Raw genomic sequence first — 22,099 nt, 5'->3', positions numbered from 1 at the left:
CCGGTCAAAAATAACCTTTTTGGTTATCAATAATTTTACAACTGTATATAGTGGCAAAAGGATCGAATCCACAATGAATTGATACTTACTTATTTTCCTACTCAAGACCAAGTAAATAAATAGACAACAAAAGTAAATTGGGCGATTTTGAAGTTTGATGACTAAACTAGAATTAAAAATAGCAAAGTAAAGTAGTAATAAAGTAAAGAGAATTCAATAATGAGGAAAGCTCTAGTTGAAAAATTGGATCCACTTTAGTTGTTGGGATTGATATTGACACTTATTTTGTTTTATTTGACTCAATAAATGTTGCTAAGGAACGTCCTTGGGCCTTTGGCATCTAACAACTGTCGATTGCATTAAGAAATAAAGAGACCTAATTCTAGCTACCCAAATGTATGGTGATATTGCTAGATCATGCAATTTCCTTGGTTTTTATACCAAGGGTTACTTGTGTTTGAATAATTCAAGCAATTACGGACTTCAAACTATCCAAACTAACAAATTATCAGTTTGCAATCAAGAATCAATGGGCCCTGTTGATCTAAATAACAAAGCAACAATAGAATTAAACATGAAATTACATAAATATTGATAAATAAAAGTTTAACATAATATGTTCAGATCTCCCAATCCATAAACAACTAAAGTTTCACCCAATCTTCAACTAGAAATAAGGGTTTCAGCCACTCATGACTGAAACAAACATAAAGGAAAAGAAAGAAAACAAGAAAAAGATGGAGAAGGGCCAGCTAGGGGCGTGCGGCTGCTGGAGAAGTTCCTGCCAAAGATGCTTCTTGATCCGAAGATGATAGGTTATGGTTTGTTGTCTTGTATTTATAGATGAAGGGCTGCCCTTAGTTTCCTTGTTGAGATGGAATTCTCTTTCCTATTTGGAGATGAATTATTGAAAAGCAATTGTTTCTTCTTGAAATTTGGCTTCTTAAATATGTGGGATTAAGTATTAAAGTGTCTTGAAGGGTTGCTGAGCTGTCCTCACGTGGCTGGTGTGAAAACGACTTCCTAAAGATTCAAAATTTGAATTTCCCGCATTCTGCTGTCTGCTGGTGCAAGTATTGTTTGCCCGGGTTGTTTGGGCAAACAGTTCGGACAAACAGTCTGTTTTTCTTGTTGTCTGTGCACTGCTTCTGTCTTGCTAGTCTGTTTGCCCAGTCAGTTTGGGCAAACAGTCTGGTCAAACAGTGTTAGGAAATTCAGAGATTTACTGCAATCCAAACACGCAGCGGAAAAATAATATCTCTGTTTTCCTTCCCGGTATCCGTGTACTTCGTTTAGTTCGAAAGGAAGGGTAAGCTACTAACCTATTAGACTTCGACGAAAAGATACAATCTCGGACTCAAGGTGCTGCTTTTCAAGGAACACCCACTATGGTATCCACACGAACGTCTCTTATTCTTCTGGAGTGCTAGCTCACACTGATGGATAAGCTATGTTGTAATACCCGGCTAGAGTCCGGCGTCGGCATTCCTGTTTACCGGTGGAATCCAGGATGTCGAAGTGTGTTATATGTTCTTAAGTGCTATTATGTGTTTTATGTGTGTTGTTGTTAGGTGAATTGAGTTGAGTTGGGTTAAGATTGGAAGAGAAAAGTCTATGGAGATGTTTGCCAAGTTCGGCCGCCGAAGATAAGTTCGGCCGCCGAAAGTGCCAATGTTCGGCTTTCGAATTCAAGTTCGGCCCCCGAACGATTGCATGGTCTTGCATGTGATTGGGCAGCCGACGATGAGTTGGCCAGCTAGCTGAGTCATGGCTTGTGACAGATGTTGGCCTCAGATTTTTGCCATGAATTAGCCACGTCTTTTATGACTCATCTGCAAGTGTTTTCAGCAGCTCATACAGAATGTCTGTTGGTTTGCTTAGTGTTTGAAGGTTTTGTGCATAAAAGTTAAGAGTTAAGAGTTACGGTGTGTGAAGGAGAGTTTGTCCAAAACTTCACGTGAGGATTGGTCATCTTCTTGTTATACAGGAGGTAAGTGAAGCTTTGGAACTTGTTTAGATGTTTTCTGAAGGTTTTAGGAGGATTTGTGGAAGGAGATGCATGCTTAGGTTATTCATGGTAGTTTTTGATGATTTATGTATGTATACATGTTTATGTGTTATGTTTGATTTGTTGTTTGGGGGTATTAGATAGTTTTGGACCCCTGTGATCATATACTTATGTATATGTGTGTTGAGGAATTGGTATATGCATGTTTGGAGTTATTGAAAGGAAGAAGGAGATGGTTTGCCGTTGAAGCTGAGTTCTGGATGAACTCAGGTTCGGCAGCCGAAGGTTCATTCGGCCGCCGAACCTCTTGCATGGTGGCTTAGGCTGCCACAGCTTGCCCCCGCGAGTTGTGCATGTTCGGCTCTGTTTGAGGGATTCGGCCGCCGAAGGTGCCGCCGAAGGTTAGAGACTTTCGTCTCTGGAGTGCCTTGTGGCCTCCGAAACTTGCCCCCGAAAGGGTTCGGCCGCCGAACATAGAGATTCGGCCGCCGAAGGTGCATGAGTTTCGTCTCTGGAGAGGACTTTCGGCCGCCGAACCTGCCGCCGAAAGTGTTCTGTCCAGCTTTCCTTTGCTTGCTTTGCATGACTATTAGAGAGAGGTTTAGGGGATTCTTGGGAAGTTTAAATAGAGTTATTTCTACGCTTGTTTGGTCCCTCATATGAGTCCATCTGTATAGGTACAGACCAGAGGAACCAGAGAGAGCAGCAGTGAGTACTGCTCCAGAGGTTCAGAACCTGCAGAGTCAGTCAGTCCAGTTAGCCAGAGGTGAGTGGAACTACACTTAATTCTTTTAATTACGAAATGTAATGTTTTTAGCATATTTCATTCATCATGAGTATGCATAGGATGATTGCATTAGAAATCACGAATATGTTGCATTGCATAGTTAATTGTTGATGTGGGTGAATGCTGAATGATCCAATAGTCCCAGACAGGAAGTCCAGGACCCCATTCTACGGCCTGGCAGGTATAGAGAGTTCAGGACCCCATTCTACGGCCTGACAGGTTTGTTTTTGTACAGGAAGTCCAGGACCCCATGCGATGGCCTGGCAGATTTATTATTTATACAGGAAAAATCCAGGACCTCATCACTGGCCTGGAAATTTAAAATATGTGTGTATGCATGTATGGATGTATGTATGCATTACAGGAAGACCAGGACCCCAGTCGACGGCCTGGCACGGATTAGATACTGGGACTATGTGGTGACAGGTTTACCCTAGATGTGAATTGTCTGTGATATGATGCATTCCATAAGATCATGTTTTAATGACAGGTTTTATTGTTCTACTCACTGGGCTATAGAGCTCATCCTTCTCCCTTATTCCCAGTTTTGCAGGTTTCAGTATACAGGTTGTACAAGGGCAAGTCAGAGGTGCATAAAAAAAAAGAGAGAGCTTGTAATAGTTAGAGTGGATATGTAATATTAAAGAGATGTATTAGTTGTGTAAATAGTTAAAGTGTGCTTGACTTAGTTATTCTATTTTATAAGTTTTTTGTATACATGATCAAGTTATATAACTGTTTTACAAACAGGTGAAAAACCAGGCTTAACAGGTATGATTTAACCCATCTAGAGCAAGCTCTAGTCAGGGGTACAGAGTACAAAGTATAGAGATTGTGCATGCACAGGTTAAGCCATAGTTCAGAGAAAGAAAAGTTTTTATTTTCACAGAAAATATATGATCATGTATGAGTTTTTACAGGTACACAGAGAGTATAGCAAGCTTGCTACGGGTTCTGGCGGCCTTATGCCGACCTGAATCCTAGCGCCGGTGACGGTCCATTCCCGGGTCGTTACAGATTGGTATCAGAGCCCTAGGTTCACATGATCGGACCTATAGAGAGAGTGTCGGGCTCATAGAGGATAGAATTGGTCAAGCACAATAGGAAAACATGTCCACTCGGATAGGATGTTAGTCCTGTCTTTTGATGTTATGATATGCCATGAATATGCATGTGTATTATTGACATGTGCTGTTATATGCTGATGTGCTATATTGTGTGTTTTGTTCTCAGGAAGTTAAGATGCGAGGAGCTCGTCGATCAGTTCGATTGACTAGAGATCCACCAGAAAGTGAGAGAGTAGATGCTCAACCTCCTGTTTTGCCAAGGGCAAGATCTCAGAGATCAAGCAGGGAGGGTATGTCAATGGACCCTAGAAGGTCTTTAGACGAGAGCAGAAGAGGCGTTGTTAGGGGAGGAAGATCGGAGGAAGTGAGAGAAGCTATGGAGGTAGAACAGGCCATGGATGAAAGCATGGGTATTGGTAGGTCTGATGAGAGTATGGGAGAGTTTCAGGGAGGCACTCAGGCCTCGGGGTTTGGTTATCCATTCTCTTTTCCGGACCCAGATTATTCAATGGGAGATGTGTCGGAGTACTCCAGTTACATCCCATATTCTCCTTACATGCCATACATACCTCATTATGATCCACCATATCCCATGTATCCACCCTCACCTGTGCATCAAAGTACAGCGTATCCAGAACAAGATGAACCAGTACCTCCACCACAACCAGAACCAGTAATTCAGATACCTCGACCTCATTTACCCGAGAGAAGAAGGGTGAAAATGACAGAGTACCTGAAATTGGATGCTCCTAAGTTTAACCCAGGAGATGATCCATTTGAATACCTCAGATCAGTCAGGATGATAACCAGTGAGTTGGGAGCAGATGATTCTCCTTACATGCCATACATACCTCATTATGATCCACCATATCCCATGTATCCACCCTCACCTGTGCATCAAAGTACAGCGTATCCAGAACAAGATGAACCAGTACCTCCACCACAACGAGAACCAGTAATTCAGATACCTCGACCTCATTTACCCGAGAGAAGAAGGGTGAAAATGACAGAGTACCTGAAATTGGATGCTCCTAAGTTTAACCCAGGAGATGATCCATTTGAATACCTCAGATCAGTCAGGATGATAACCAGTGAGTTGGGAGCAGATGATTGTAGAGCCATTGAAATGGCAGGGTTCACACTTAAATGCAAGAAAGCTCAGGAATGGTTTAAAAACTATGTGGAACCCAGGATGGACAGTATGCCATGGGGAGAGTTCGCCAATGAATTTGCAGGGTGGGCTTTTCCTGACAGTTCTAGGGAGATGAAAGTAGTGGAATTTGAGCAGTTGAGACAGACAGATGAAATGAGTGTTGATGAATTTACCGACAAGTTCCTGGATTTGCTTCAGTATGTGGGTCAAGCCTATGATACTGATCAGAAGAAGGCAAGAAGATATACTATGAGACTTCATCCCAGGTATTCTTCCTTGATTCTTCCAGTAGAAAAGGAGAGTTTCCACTCTATAGTGGATGCAGCCAGGAAAATGGAGGCAAGTTCCAATATTCAGAAACAATCAAGAGCACAGGCTTCGAGTTCTAAGGCCCCTAGTACAGGTACGTCAGGCAGTAAGAGATGGGACAAGGCAAAAGGAGCAAAGAAAAAGTTCTGGGGTAAAGTTAAGTCTGGTCTGGGATTTGGTAGTGGCTCAAGCTCTGGCACAGCTAATCCAGTATGTTAGAGATGTGGAAGACCACATAGGGGAGCTTGTCAGTTGGGATCTACAGCTTGTTATAGATGTGGACAGGAAGGGCATATTGCTCGGTATTGTCCTCAGATGACTTTTATGGCACCATCTCAGCAGATGAGTTCAGGCAGTGTAGTACAGCCAGCAGCTCCAGTCATGCCTCAGAGTAGTGGCAGAGGTAGAGGGAGAGGGGCAGCCTCTACTTCAGCAGCAGGTTCCCGAGGTGGAAATCCGGTAGCCCCAGCACGGATTTTCACTGTGACTCAGGAGGAGGCTAACACGTCAAACACAGTGGTGTCAGGTAATCTCATCATTGGGTGTTCAGATGTGTATGCTTTGATGGACCCCGGTGCTTCTCATTCCTTTATTGCTTCGAGAGCCATAGAGCGATTGGGTTTGATCAGTTCTGAGTTAGAGTATCCTCTCTGGGTCAGTGGACCCAAGTGTGACCCATCAGTGGCAGTGTCAGTCTGTCGTTTCAGCCCAGTGTTCATAGAGAGTAGATGCCTTCCAGCTGACCTTGTGGTTCTAGACTTGACTGATTTTGATGTCATTCTAGGGATGGATTGGCTATCTGCATATAGTGCTACGTTGGACTGTCGAGAGAAGCTAGTGAGTCTCAGAGACCAGGATGGGTCAGAGTGTGTCTTCAGAGGAGACAGGAGAGGTACACCCAGAGGTATGATTTCAGCCCTTCAGGCTCGTCGTTTGCTTAGGAGGGGTTGTCAGGGGTTTCTAGCTCATGTGAGAGAGCTAGATAGTCAGGTTAGGGAACCAGCCACAGTACCAGTAGTCCAAGAGTTTCTCGATGTGTTTCCAGACGATTTGCCAGGACTACCACCTGATAGGGAGATAGGGTTTGACATTGAATTATTGCCAGGTACCAGACCTATCTCTATTCCTCCCTATAGGATGGCACCAGCAGAGTTAAAAGAATTGAAGGAGCAGTTGCAGGACTTGGTAGATAAGGGTTTCATCCGCCCTAGTACCTCACCTTGGGGTGCTCCAGTGCTTTTTGTCAAGAAGAAGGATGGATCCCTCAGACTTTGTATCGACTACAGACAGTTGAACAAGGTCACTATCAAGAATAGGTATCCCTTACCTCGGATTGATGATCTATTTGACCAGCTAGCTGGAGCAGGTTGTTTCTCGAAAATAGATCTGAGATTCGGGTATCATCAGTTGAGAGTCAGAGAGGCAGATGTGCCTAAGACAGCTTTCCGGACCAGATATGGGCATTATGAGTTCTTAGTGATGCCGTTCGGGTTGACTAACGCCCCTGCAGCATTTATGGATCTCATGAATAGAGTTTTCAGCGAGTATCTGGATCACTTTGTTATTGTTTTCATTGACGATATCTTAGTGTATTCCAGAAATGCAGAGGAGCATGCCCAGCATCTGAGAATAGTTTTGCAGACACTGAGAGAGCATGGTTTATATGCCAAGTTCTCAAAGTGTGAATTTTGGTTAAGGAGCATTTCCTTCTTGGGACATGTAGTATCAGCAGAAGGGATTGAGGTAGACCCCAAGAAGATAGAGGCTGTAACTAACTGGCCCAGACCCACTACAGTAACAGAGATTAAAAGCTTTTTGGGACTGGCAGGTTATTACAGGAGGTTCGTTCAGGACTTCTCGAAAATAGCTGCTCCTATGACCAAATTGACTCAGAAGAACCAGAAGTTTGTCTGGTCAGACCAGTGTGAAGAGAGCTTTGAGAAGCTCAAGAGGAGATTGACCACAGCACCAGTGTTAGCTCTGCCTGTTAGTAATACAGATTTCACAGTGTTCTGTGATGCGTCTCGAGTGGGATTGGGTTGTGTTTTGATGCAGAGAGACAGGGTGATTGCTTATGCTTCTAGACAGTTGAAGAAGCACGAGTTGAATTACCCCACCCATGACCTAGAGATGGCAGCAGTTATCTTTGCACTTAAGATGTGGCGGCATTACCTCTACGGGGTTAAATGCGAGATCTTCACCGATCACAAGAGTTTACAATACATCTTAAGTCAAAGAGAGCTGAATTTGCGGCAAAGAAGATGGGTCGAATTGCTCAGTGATTATGATTGTAAAATCCAGTATCATCCGGGTAAGGCAAATGTTGTCGCAGACGCCCTAAGCCGGAAGTCACTAGGCAGTTTATCCCATATAGCAGCAGAGCGGAGACCGGTTGTGATGGAGCTTTATAAGCTCTTTGACGAGGGATTACAGTTAGAGTTGTCTGGTACAGGTGCGTTGATAGCACAGATGAGAGTGACACCTGTGTTTCTGGAGCAGATAGCTCAGAGACAGCACGAGGACCCTGAATTGATGAAAATTGCCAGAACTGTTCAGTCAGGCAACAATGCAGAGTTTAGATTTGACAGCAAAGGGATCCTTCGCTATGGGAGTCGACTTTGTGTACCAGATAGGGGCAGTGTGAAGGAAGACATTATGAGGGAAGCTCATAATGCGAGGTACAGTGTTCACCCAGGAGCCACAAAGATGTATCAGGATCTGAAACGGGTCTATTGGTGGCCAGCCATGAAGAAAGAAGTGGCGAAATTCGTGACAGCCTGTGAGGTTTGTCAGAGGGTGAAATTAGAGCATCAGAAACCAGCCGGAATGCTTAACCCCTTACCGATTCCAGAGTGGAAATGGGAGAACATAGCCATGGATTTTGTAGTGGGTTTACCAGTAGCGTCCAACAGGATAGACTCGATATGGGTGATTGTGGACAGACTCACGAAATCTGCTCATTTTCTTCCAGTACGGAGTAACTATTCTGTGGATAAGTTGGCACAGGTCTATCTGGATGAGATAGTGAGATTACATGGAGTTCCAGTGTCTATAGTTTCAGACAGAGGACCACAGTTTACCTCCCGCTTTTGGCGGAGTCTGCAAAGTGCAATGGGCACGAGATTGGATTTTAGTACTGCTTTCCACCCACAGACTGATGGACAGTCAGAAAGGACCATCCAGACCATAGAGGATATGCTTCGCCTTTGTGTGTTAGACTTTGGCGGTTCTTGGAGGCAGCATCTACCTTTGGTGGAGTTTGCCTACAATAACAGCCATCATGCGAGCATCGGGATGGCTCCTTATGAAGCTTTGTATGGGAGGAAGTGCAGATCCCCTGTTTGCTGGAAAGAGGTAGGAGAGAAGGCTCTTGCAGGGCCAGAGTTAGTAGACATTACTAGTAGAATGGTGCCCATGATCAGAGAGAGAATCAGAACGGCTCAGAGTAGACAGAAAAGTTATGCAGACGTTCGCAGAAAGCAGTTAGAGTTTCAGGAGGGCAATTGGGTATTGCTGAAAGTGTCTCCAATGAAAGGAGTGGTTCGTTTTGGGAAGAAAGGTAAATTGGCTCCACGGTACATTGGACCCTTTGAGGTGTTGCAGAGGATCGGAAATATGTCGTATAAGCTGGATTTACCTGCTTCTATGGAGAGGATTCACCCGGTATTTCATGTTTCTATGCTACGACAGTTTGTGTCAGATCCGAATCAGGTTCTGAGTGAGCCTGAGGTGGAGATTCACACAGATCTCACCTATATAGAGCAGCCAGTGCGGATTCTGGACACGCAGATCAGACAGCTAAGGAACAAGGAGATTCCGATGGTGAAAGTTCTATGGAACCACCATAACCTAGAAGAGTGCACATGGGAGACGCGGGAGTCTATGCTCCAGCAGTATCCATATTTGTTTTGAGGTTAGTTTCCTCCTTGTGTTTTGTTTTTGTATGTTTTAGGAACATCCGAGGACGAATGTTCTTAAGGAGGGGAGAATGTAATACCCGGCTAGAGTCCGGCGTCGGCATTCCTGTTTACCGGTGGAATCCAGGATGTCGAAGTGTGTTATATGTTCTTAAGTGCTATTATGTGTTTTATGTGTGTTGTTGTTAGGTGAATTGAGTTGAGTTGGGTTAAGATTGGAAGAGAAAAGTCTATGGAGATGTTTGCCAAGTTCGGCCGCCGAAGATAAGTTCGGCCGCCGAAAGTGCCAATGTTCGGCTTTCGAATTCAAGTTCGGCCCCCGAACGATTGCATGGTCTTGCATGTGATTGGGCAGCCGACGATGAGTTGGCCAGCTAGCTGAGTCATGGCTTGTGACAGATGTTGGCCTCAGATTTTTGCCATGAATTAACCACGTCTTTTATGACTCATCTGCAAGTGTTTTCAGCAGCTCATACAGAATGTCTGTTGGTTTGCTTAGTGTTTGAAGGTTTTGTGCATAAAAGTTAAGAGTTAAGAGTTACGGTGTGTGAAGGAGAGTTTGTCCAAAACTTCACGTGAGGATTGGTCATCTTCTTGTTATACAGGAGGTAAGTGAAGCTTTGGAACTTGTTTAGATGTTTTCTGAAGGTTTTAGGAGGATTTGTGGAAGGAGATGCATGCTTAGGTTATTCATGGTAGTTTTTGATGATTTATGTATGTATACATGTTTATGTGTTATGTTTGATTTGTTGTTTGGGGGTATTAGATAGTTTTGGACCCCTGTGATCATATACTTATGTATATGTGTGTTGAGGAATTGGTATATGCATGTTTGGAGTTATTGAAAGGAAGAAGGAGATGGTTTGCCGTTGAAGCTGAGTTCTGGATGAACTCAGGTTCGGCAGCCGAAGGTTCATTCGGCCGCCGAACCTCTTGCATGGTGGCTTAGGCTGCCACAGCTTGCCCCCGCGAGTTGTGCATGTTCGGCTCTGTTTGAGGGATTCGGCCGCCGAAGGTGCCGCCGAAGGTTAGAGACTTTCGTCTCTGGAGTGCCTTGTGGCCTCCGAAACTTGCCCCCGAAAGGGTTCGGCCGCCGAACATAGAGATTCGGCCGCCGAAGGTGCATGAGTTTCGTCTCTGGAGAGGACTTTCGGCCGCCGAACCTGCCGCCGAAAGTGTTCTGTCCAGCTTTCCTTTGCTTGCTTTGCATGACTATTAGAGAGAGGTTTAGGGGATTCTTGGAAAGTTTAAATAGAGTTATTTCTACGCTTGTTTGGTCCCTCATATGAGTCCATCTGTATAGGTACAGACCAGAGGAACCAGAGAGAGCAGCAGTGAGTACTGCTCCAGAGGTTCAGAACCTGCAGAGTCAGTCAGTCCAGTTAGCCAGAGGTGAGTGGAACTACACTTAATTCTTTTAATTACGAAATGTAATGTTTTTAGCATATTTCATTCATCATGAGTATGCATAGGATGATTGCATTAGAAATCACGAATATGTTGCATTGCATAGTTAATTGTTGATGTGGGTGAATGCTGAATGATCCAATAGTCCCAGACAGGAAGTCCAGGACCCCATTCTACGGCCTGGCAGGTATAGAGAGTTCAGGACCCCATTCTACGGCCTGACAGGTTTGTTTTTGTACAGGAAGTCCAGGACCCCATGCGATGGCCTGGCAGATTTATTATTTATACAGGAAAAATCCAGGACCTCATCACTGGCCTGGAAATTTAAAATATGTGTGTATGTATGTATGGATGTATGTATGCATTACAGGAAGACCAGGACCCCAGTCGACGGCCTGGCACGGATTAGATACTGGGACTATGTGGTGACAGGTTTACCCTAGATGTGAATTGTCTGTGATATGATGCATTCCATAAGATCATGTTTTAATGACAGGTTTTATTGTTCTACTCACTGGGCTATAGAGCTCATCCTTCTCCCTTATTCCCAGTTTTGCAGGTTTCAGTATACAGGTTGTACAAGGGCAAGTCAGAGGTGCATAAAAAAAAAAGAGAGAGCTTGTAATAGTTAGAGTGGATATGTAATATTAAAGAGATGTATTAGTTGTGTAAATAGTTAAAGTGTGCTTGACTTAGTTATTCTATTTTATAAGTTTTTTGTATACATGATCAAGTTATATAACTGTTTTACAAACAGGTGAAAAACCAGGCTTAACAGGTATGATTTAACCCATCTAGAGCAAGCTCTAGTCAGGGGTACAGAGTACAAAGTATAGAGATTGTGCATGCACAGGTTAAGCCATAGTTCAGAGAAAGAAAAGTTTTTATTTTCACAGAAAATATATGATCATGTATGAGTTTTTACAGGTACACAGAGAGTATAGCAGGCTTGCTACGGGTTCTGGCGGCCTTATGCCGACCTGAATCCTAGCGCCGGTGACGGTCCATTCCCGGGTCGTTACATATGTGTTTTTCAATCTGCAGCTCAAAACATTTTTACCCAAAAAAACGTCTCCCCACAATTCGTAGCAGGAGTTATATATGTTTTAAGTCTTTCAGTTTTCCCACAACTCTTTTCGTGAAAGAGTTGTGTTCATAACTAACTAGCACAATCTCACAGAAACTCAAATGTCTTATGTGATAGAGTTGTGTTCATAACCAACTATCACAATCTCACATATACTCAATGTTAGGGCTAAGCAGTATTCGGTTCAAACCGAAAAAACCAACCGAACCGAACCGATTTAAAAATTTGGTTCGGTTTTTTATACATTTCGGTTCGGTTCGGTTTTTAATTTTAGAAATTTTAGTTATTTCGGTTCGGTTCGGTTTTGATCAGAAAAAACTGAAAAAATCGAACCGAACCGATTAGTGATAATAATATTTTTTTTTCAATAATATAGAGAAATTAAATCATATTAAGATTAAAATATTTTAATTAAATTTTAAAATATTAAAAATAAAGTGTAAAAAATAAAAAATTATTAAAAATCGAAACCGATCAAACCGAACCGAATCGAACCGTATCAGACCGGTTCGGTTCGATTCGGTTCGATTCGGTTTCTGACCAAAATCGGTTCGGTTCGATTTTCATAAACACTCAAATTTTGGTTTTCGGTTTATTCGGTTTGGTTCGGTTTTGAACCGAACCGACCGAATGCTCACCCCTACTCAATGTTAGTGTATATGCCCTAGGCCATTATCTTGAGCCTTTTTTGTATGTCGTTTTGGTTATTAATAAAAGAGGTTTTTATCATTATTGTTTGTTTGCATGTTACATAATAATAATTATCATCCCTGGTTACTTATTATTATGTTGATAATAATAAAATATAATTGGTATGATTATTGATTGATAATCATGAGATGATTATGTATATGTTGATATAATTCAATAAGCATAAATACTTGTTAGAGAACAAAGTATTCGATGGACCCGCATTGAGATCGCTACATGGGTCATTGTCATAAGTGAATCCCAAAGTAGTTATGTCTTAATCTTTTGACTTGAGATTGTCATAGTTTCCAACATAAGGACTATTATATTTTGACATAACCAAACGTTGTCTTTAATCGGACAATCATAAAGGTTATGATTGAGCATAATAGAAATTATGTAAAGGATAATGAACAATCAAGATAGGATTTGTCCCTCTCTATGAGAGAGATATCTCCTGGGCCCCTCGATAAGTGAGACTGAGAAATGCATGGCCGTGCTCAAATGAATTGATAGTGTGATCAATATCATTTGAATTTATCAGTCTATATAGAGATCAAGAAATCATAAGTTTGAACATTATAAGTTTGACATTGACCATGACTTATGTTCAAACTAGATATCGTGTGATAAAGGGATTAATTCATGTTCTATTTATTAGGCTTTATTGGACTATTGATCCTCATATTAGTTGGGTAGTCATAATGTCTTGTTAGAGGCCACTTATGACTTATGGGCCTTGTGGGACTGGGCCTATTGCCAATTAATGTGAGCCTATTGGGTCACACACAAAAAAACGTTGTTGATGTGCTATGTCATATTAATGGGCTAAAAGTCCAAAGCCATTAATATAATTAATAATAATAAGTGTTATTATTATTAATCATTAATATATTTAATAATGATAAAGTGTTATTATCATTAATATATTTAATAATAATAAAGTGTTATTATTATTAATATTAATTATTAATATAATTAATAATAATAAGTGTTATTATTATTAATATTAATTATTAATATAATTAATAATAATAAAGTGTTATTATTATTAATCATTTATTATTATGAGATAATAATATTTAAAAGATCTGCAATCTATCTGTAACTGTTACAGATAAAGGATTCTATCACATAAGATATTTGAGTATCTGCAAGATTGTGATAGTGGGTTATGAACACAACTCCTTTTAGGAAAAGGAGTTGTGTGAAAATAAAAGACTGAAACATATAAATACCCCTTCTACGAATTGTGGAAGGTACGTGTTTTTGAGAAAACTCAGTCTAAAAAGATTGCAGATTGTGGAGCACATAATCTATCCATCTTTAAGAAAGCTAGCACTCTAAAAGGATAGAAGACGTTCGTGTGGATACCATAGAGGGTGTTCGTTTGAAAAGGCAGCACCATCAGTCCGGTATTGTATCTTCTTGACGAGATTAACAGGTTAGTTTCATATTCATCTTTTGAATTAAACGAAGCACTCGGATTTTAGAAAATGAAATCAAGAGAGGTTTTATTTTTCCGCTGCGCAATTGGGTTGCAATAATCTCAAGATTTCCTAACAGTGGTATCAGAGCCTATCTGTGCTTTTTGTTTAAATTAATTATGCCATAATTGATATTATATATGCGATATATATTTATTAGAATGGCATGATAATTATGGATAAATGATTGGATCATTTAGAAAATTTTAAATTTTTATTAAAAAAAATTAAAATAAATAAATAATTAAATTAAAAAAAAAAAAGAGAAATCAATTTCTGGAAATCATGTTCACGAGGAATACAATTCCTGTGGCCATGGTCAGCTGCTGTGAATAGTGCGGCAGAAGATGGGCCATGGTCAGCTGCTGTGAATAGTGCGGCGGCGGCTAGGGAAGAAGATGCAGTTGCAAGCCAAATTATGATTTGGTCCCTGCAATTTTAAAGATTTTTCAAACATAGTCTTTTGGGCAGAAAATAAATTTTAAATTATTTTCTTTTAGTCTTTAAATTAGATTTAAATGACTATATTTTATTATTTTGTCATATATTAGTATGAGATACTATGCATTATTGTCTATATATATATATGTATGCATATAGGATGCTATAATATATATATGCAAGATAAAATAATTATAAGAAAATAAATTATTTTATTTTAGTCTTTAAATCAGATTTAAATGATTATGTAAAATAATTTTATTTTAATTTTTATTATTTTGTTGTACATTAGTATGAGATACTATGCATGATAGTCTATATATATATGTATGCATATTGGATGCTATAATATATATATATGCAAGACAAAATAATTAAAATTAAAGTTGAACCCTCACTATAAAATTTTAAGTTTTAATGCCACCCATATATTAAACACCTATCAAGACTAAGATCACCAAAATGCAGGTTTTGCCAAAGCAAAGTGCATTAGGTTATCCTAGTAAGATAGGATGAGTAATGGTTACTCATTTATTTAATTTTGGTTGAGCTTAATTAGGCTATCAAAACGGTTTTGGGCCTAAGGCATTAGATGGGTGACTTGCGGTTGTCGAAACCGGTCAAAAATAACCTTCTTGGTTATCAACAATTTACAACTGCAGATAGTGGTGAAGGATCGAATTCACAGAGAATTGATTACCTATTTATTTTTCTCAACAAGACCAATAAAATAAACTGAAACAATGAGATAAACTGAAAGCGAAATAAAAATAAATTGCAGTAAAAGTAAAATGGGAGGTTTGAGATTGATTTGATTAACAAACTACTAAAAGCAATTAAAATAAGCGAATAATAAAATAAAAGAGAAATAAATAATAAGAAAACTCTAGTTGAAGTATTGGATCCACTTTAGTCGTTGGGATTGATCACATACACTTTGTTCTTTTGGGTTGATTCAATAGATTAGTTTATGGAAATGGAAGACGCTTCTCACCACCATTATCTCTCCTTATGATTAAACTAATTAGGGAATGTCCTCTAATTAATTACTAATCAACAAATTGCCAAGGAACGTCCTTGGACCTTAGGCATCAAAATAATTGTCAATTGCATTAAGAAATAGAGAGATCCAATCCTAGCTACCCAAACGTATGGAGATAACGCTAGATCATGCAATTTCCTTGGGTTTTATCCCAAGTGTTCTCATGTAAGAATAACTCAAGCAATTATGGACTTAAATTATTCAAACTAACAAATAATTATTTTGCAATAAAAAATCAACGTAAATCTCAATAACAAAATAATATGAGAATTAAATATGAAATTGCATAAATATTGAATTCCCGAAAATTAAACAATATTTGATCAAGTCTCACAACCCATTAATCAACTAAAACTTCAACCAATATTCAACTAGATTAAAGAAATCAGCCACTCATTGACTGAATTAAAAACAGAAAAATAAAATAAAAGAAAAAGGAAAAAGAAAAGAAAGAAGAATCGAATTCTTCCTTGCGCCGGGCGGTGGAAGTGCCGAATTGAATCTGAATTCTGACTTGTTGTTCTCTTCGGCCACTAGAAGCTCTTTAAATAGAGCTGAGGGGCGGTGCCCTATTCAGGAAAATTGCCCGCGGTCATTTGAGCGAGAACGGGTCCAAGCGCTTGAATGGGCTAAGGCGTGAGTGGTCCACGCGAAGGGAATAGGTCGTCCACACCACAGTGCCGTGAACGTGCAAGAGCAATGAAGTGTTTTGGCCCAAGTGCATGGAGTTGAAGCCTAGGCGGGGCCCACGCGCTGAAGTTGATGAAGTGGTGTGCGCGAGCTTTGGTCCACGTAAAGAGATGTTTCGGCGGGGCCCATGTGAATGTGTCCCAAGTGCGGAAGAATTTGCGTGGCCCATTTGCGGATGAATTTGTGAAGTGCTCTTTGGTTCATTGTATGGATGGCGTCCATGTGCTGGTTGGTCCACGCGAAGTGAAGGTGTGGGAGTGTGGAGCGCGAGCCATGTTGGAGTGGGCCGTCCTCGCGCAAGAATTTAGCTTGGTCCATTTGCGCGAATTCCTTGGTCCATGTACTTGGCCCAAGTGTTTTAAGCTTCAAAATATTTTCCCCGTTTAGCTCGTTTTGAATCCAAATTGACAGGCTTACTCTTTTTTACTCCAAATAAAGCAGGTTTAGGGGGATTTACTTCAATTTGCCCTTTTACACTCTTTTCTGCAAAATAATATTAAAAGTAGTAAATTAAGCAGAAATCATGTAAATATTCATCAATAATATTAATATAAAATGGACTAAATTATGCTCTATCAAATACCCCCACACTTAACCTTTTGCTTGTCCTCAAGCAAATAAACATAGTCAAACAAGCTTTCTTACTCTAGATCTTTATTTCCACTTAAGCTCTTACTCTAGACCCCTATTTTGAATCGTTGCAGTGAAGAATATATGCATGAAGATTACTCACCTTCTTTCCTTGTTTCCCTTTGCTTACCATGGCTAGGATTTATTTTCCTCAAGAGAGACCATACATGCATATTTATTTGTTAATACTTTTTCTAGCTTTCGGAGTGACTTACCCTTACCTTGAAGTGCTTTATTCAGCTTTTTGCACTTTTAATTTTGCTTGAACAAGTCACCAACCTTTTGACGTGAAGGTACATATTTGTGATACCCACCCCCAGTTACTCAGTTGGTCACCTTTCCAAGTGGCTACTAGCTTTGTTCATAGTCTTTTGACCATTGGAACAATCTTAGATTTGTGCTTTTGAGGTCTTTGCCTTTGCTGAATTTTCTTTCTCTCAATGATTTGGGCAAATCAACGCCAATTGCTAAATCAAGTCATATTAAGTTCATTCACACAACTTTCAATTTATTCTCATCAATTGAGGGTCATCAATATATTTTTCACCATGGCAAACTCAAAGATTCAATTCAAAAGGTAATTCTCAAACATGAATATAACTCACTGCAATTGATTCAACATAAGTTTAAAGAGTTATCTCATCAATGGGGTCATGGAAAGAAAAACTCATCCAACATAGTTTATCAGTTTGAGTAAAGCATTTCAAAAAAGGGAAACAAAATAAAAAAAAAAACTGTGGCTATCTGTGTGTGTTATTGAAAGCAAAAAATAAATAAAAAAAATTCAACTAATGCAAGCAAACTAAAAATCAAAGCAAAAAATAAATTCAAAAAGTAAAAATTCAGAAATATGCACCCCCACACCTAAATCATGCATTGTCCTCAATGTAATAGAAACATAAAAGAACAAAGGAAACTGAGTACTCCCCTGGGTGTGGTGTGCATGGTGCGATCCTCTTGATCAAGGCTCAAGTAATTAAGGAAGGGAAAACCGTCCCAACTGCATTGAGCAAAAAGTGTAACACTCCTTTTGATTTTTTCATAGCCCATCCTATTTTCTCCATGTACTCATGAAGTAACATGATTATCTTCTCCTCTTTCAGATGAGGTGTGCCTCTAGCTCTTATGTTTGCATTTTTTAGCACTTCCAACTTTAATTGATATTTCTCCATAGGTGGCTGCAATTTGGCATTAAGTTCAGGCAAAATAAATTCTACCTTATCTGGAGGTTTGGGGAGGCATTGATCCACATGTTCCTTTGGTTTGGGCTCTTGGAATTCCATTTGTTCCTTGTGAGCATGGGCTGTTTGCATTGGATCTATGGCTGAATTGGTTTCAGATTGCTCCTTCTGCGCAGGATCTGACTGAAATGGAAGGCTGGAAGGAGTTTCAGATTGCTCCTTTTGCGCTAGATCTGATTGAAAGAGAGGATTGGCCTACGTTGGAAGCTAAAAGGGTGCGCCTGAAGGTGTTTCAGATTGCACAAGGTTCATCTGCGAATTCTCCTGAAGAGGTGCGACAGAGCTCTCTTCAGTCTGTGCTTGGCTGCAGTTCACCTGTTGGATGCAACAATCAGTTTCTTTCAATTATGGCTCTTTCTGGTTCTCTTCCCTGCAAAAATCATTGTTTAGCATATCATCTTGATCTACATAAAAATTTTATTGGCTCATATAATCAATGATATCTAAACTTTCAGCAGGTTCTATGTAACACCCCTTACCCTATCAAAGAGTAGATAGAGCAAGGAATGTCACAAACTATACCTTTTTAGATATATCAGGACTAAACAATTTCTTTTATCTGTAAATACCAAGTTTTTAGGTAATGCATGTAACTTTCATCAAGTGATTAAAATAAATGTGAGATTTCTAAACCAAAATTTTCCGGCAGAATTTCCTCTGTTTCATTAGCACTTTAACCTGTAATACTGAACATCACACTTATAATTACACTAACAACTGTCATTTGATATCTTACTATTTTTTATTACATAATCTTTACAACTCACTCTATTAAATATGTACATGCCAAAATATAACTGCACACGACTCAGAGACTCAAAACAACCAGCTATGATGATGGCCTTGATATCTGATGTAGATCTCTGAAAACTTCCGTTGCCCCTATTTTATCTACAACCTGCGTGAGGTAAAAAAACCAACACGCTGAGCTAATGCTCAGTGGGTGATAGCAAGAATAACAGACTAAAACAAACAAGTTCACATATATAGATAATCAAGTAAACCATTACAGGCTAGTAGATGCTAACATGTTAACATTCACCAATAAGTTCACAAAATCAAGTATCAATCGTAATTAAGTTATTAGCCCTTATAAACACATAGTAGGATCGACTAGGTAGATAAGGAGTTATAACGGTAGGCACAGGGTGCCGAACGGTAGGCTCAGAGGCCAAAACTGTGATAGCAGGGCTTTGTGGCCATGCTTATGAGGTACCAGATATGTAACCTCAAATATAGATCATGTATCGGTAGCAGTACTGCGAACTCTGTATGTTTATATGGCATGCCATACCCTTATACTAACCTCGACTCCTATTACGTTTACCAGGGCCAAGCACTCTTAATTCAATGTATCAATGTAAAATGCATACCATTTGAAGCTATTTGAATTCATTTTCCAAGTTACATATATCATATGCCAAGATTTACAATATGGAAAACTCATGGCAAATAGTGCAAAACTTTATTGACTTAGCATTTTAATGTAGAAAACTACATTCTGCCATATATTGCATCAACTTTTCAAGTAGTTTAGAGTTATAATTTAACTTCAGTTTCTTCATAAGAAATGTACATTTATGTCTTATCTTTCCAACAAGGTATGATTCATGCAATTCTGATCATCCTAACTTAAGTTATGAATTTTTCTTTATAAGCTGCTCAATCAGGTCTTAATCAGTCCAGTCTTAGTACCTGTTTATAGTATCACAAAAATTATCAGATTCATACATTTCCATACAAATTAAAGCTTAAGTGTCTTCTACAAAGTTGTAGGTATACTTCTTAGGATTCATTTGGCACTGGTATTAACAAATTTCACTGAGTACATAATTAGTTATAGTATAATCAATACACACTGTTCCGGATGCACTAACTCTGTATCCAGTTTAGGTTCACTTCAAATTTTCATCATCTTACCTACAGATTCAGAATTTGGTCAATTCATGAAAGTTTTAGATCTTTGTCTCAGCTTTCATTTGGTATATCTTAGGCCTAATTTCAATAAATACACAATAAGTTATAAAGATGTCAACACAAGCTGCCCTGTTACAACCTATTCTGCCAGATTTGCACTTTCAGCTCTCATGTTAAATTTCTTTACTCTAAGCCTTTCAAACATCATTTTAACATTCATATAACATATTTATACAATCAAAGCAACATTTACAGCAAATAAAATCAACCCCTAATTTCACTTATTCATGGCAAAATCAAAGGAAAACAGAAAATCATACAAACACCAAACCTTTCTTGGATTCCTTCTTTCTTTTCCTCTTCTAATCTCTAGCTATCTCCTTTCCCCTTGATGTTCCTTCACCTACACCTAGGTAGATTTATATCTTAGGAAAGGATTGAATAAACTATAAATTAAAGCTCTATAATTCAAATCCATGCATGAAGAAATGAGAAGATGTTATTTCCTACACATTTCTAAGCTTACCTTTGATTTTCAAGCTTGGTGTAAATGGAACCCTAAACTTTTCTTCTTCAATCCCTTCAATATATGGCTCTTCCTTTAGATCTAGGTCTTAGGATGAATTTTGGTTAAAGAAAGAAATTGATTTGGTGAGGTTTTGGCTTGGCTTTGATGGAAGGATGACAAAACAAATATTTGGTCTTCTATGGTGTGAGCTACGGCAAAGTGAAATGGAGAAGATGACAATCCTTTTTTTTTTTCCTTTAATTTGCTTTTTCATTTCCTCTTTCCTTAGCTAGATGACACATGGAAAGTAAAATTTGACTTTTATGTTTTAACTTTCCATATTTATACTTTAACCCACTAAACTCTTTACCATGTTTCAATTTAGTTTTTTACACTTTCAATAATCATAGATTGACCTACTAAAATATGCTTTTAGCCTTTAGAAGTCCTTTTTACTTAAGCTACCATGACAGATTTAAAACAAACACCTCAAGCAAGCACGTCGGGAAACCCTAAGCACCTCCCGAAAGTGACTCGTTCCCGACTCGCTAATCACACTGTCTACTTTATTTCTGAATATGTCCGTTTCTTTATTTGAGTTTTCTATAATTCAGTTATTAGCAGATTAGAGTTATGCTAGTACCTCCCCTAAGGCCACTTACTCTAGTAGTGAAATAGCCTAGCCCTACCTAGTGATGTCACTGCTCTAGCTATGTGTTTGAGGATGTTACAACTCTTCCCCTCTTAAGAAATTTCGTCCTCGAAATTTTACCTGCTTTGAATAGCTGTGGATATTGTTGCTTCATCACTTCTTCACTCTCCCATGTAGCTTCTTCTACCTTGTGATTTCTCCACAACACTTTCACTAAGGGAATCTTCTTATTTCTTAACTCTTTTATTTCCCTTGCTAAAATTTTCACTGGTTCTTCTTCATAAGTCAGGTCAGACTGTACATCAATGGTTTCAGCTGGAATGACATGTGATGGGTCAGATCTGTATCTTCTTAGCATGGATACATGGAAGACATTATGTATTCTGTCTAACTCTGGAGGTAAAGCTAGCCTGTAGGCTACTGGACCCACACGCTCAATTACATCATATGGACCAATAAACCGAGGGCTTAGCTTACCTTTCTTGCCAAATCTTAGCACTTTCTTCCATGGAGAAACTTTTAAAAACACTTTGTCTCCAACAGCAAATTCTATATCTTTTCTTCTCAAATCTGCATAGGATTTTTGCCTATCTGTTGCAGCTTTCAATCTTTCTTTGATAGTCTTCACCTTCTCCTCAGTCTGTCTTACCAACTCTGGACCTACAAGTTTAGCTTCACTGAGTTCTGTCCAGCACAATGGGGTTCTACATTTTCTGCCATACAATGCTTCATAGGGAGCCATTTTAATACTAGCCTGATAACTATTGTTGTAAGCAAATTCTACTAGTGGGAGATATCTTTCCCAGCTTCCTTCAAATTCAATTGTACAAATTCTGAGCATATCTTCCAAAACTTGAATTACTCTTTCTGACTGGCCATCTGTCTGAGGATGAAAAGCTGTACTAAAATTCAATCTTGTCCCTAGAGCTTCATGTAGTTTTTCCCAGAATCTGGATGTGAATCTTGGATCTCTGTCTGATATGATAGAGATAGGAACACCATGCAGTCTCACAATTTCAGTAATGTACAATTCTGCATACTTTTCTAATGTATAATCCATTCTGAT

The 22,099-nt window shown here is 39.3% G+C and overlaps 1 long non-coding RNA gene across 1 annotated transcript; it reads right to left on the bottom strand.

The window, feature by feature from the left end:
• Window positions 1–18,529: 18,529 nt before the first annotated feature.
• LOC122721912 lies at window positions 18,530–20,266 on the bottom strand. The gene is made up of 2 exons (XR_006348698.1): window positions 20,205–20,266; window positions 18,530–18,854 (listed from the first exon to the last, which is right to left on the bottom strand). It is a non-coding gene; the product is annotated as an uncharacterized LOC122721912 (long non-coding RNA).
• Between the last annotated feature and the right edge of the window lie 1,833 nt (window positions 20,267–22,099).

This window comes from Manihot esculenta, chromosome 2 (genome assembly GCF_001659605.2).
Source record: "Manihot esculenta cultivar AM560-2 chromosome 2, M.esculenta_v8, whole genome shotgun sequence".
Lineage (NCBI taxonomy): Eukaryota > Viridiplantae > Streptophyta > Magnoliopsida > Malpighiales > Euphorbiaceae > Manihot > Manihot esculenta.
This window is presented reverse-complemented; position numbering and strand designations above follow the sequence as displayed.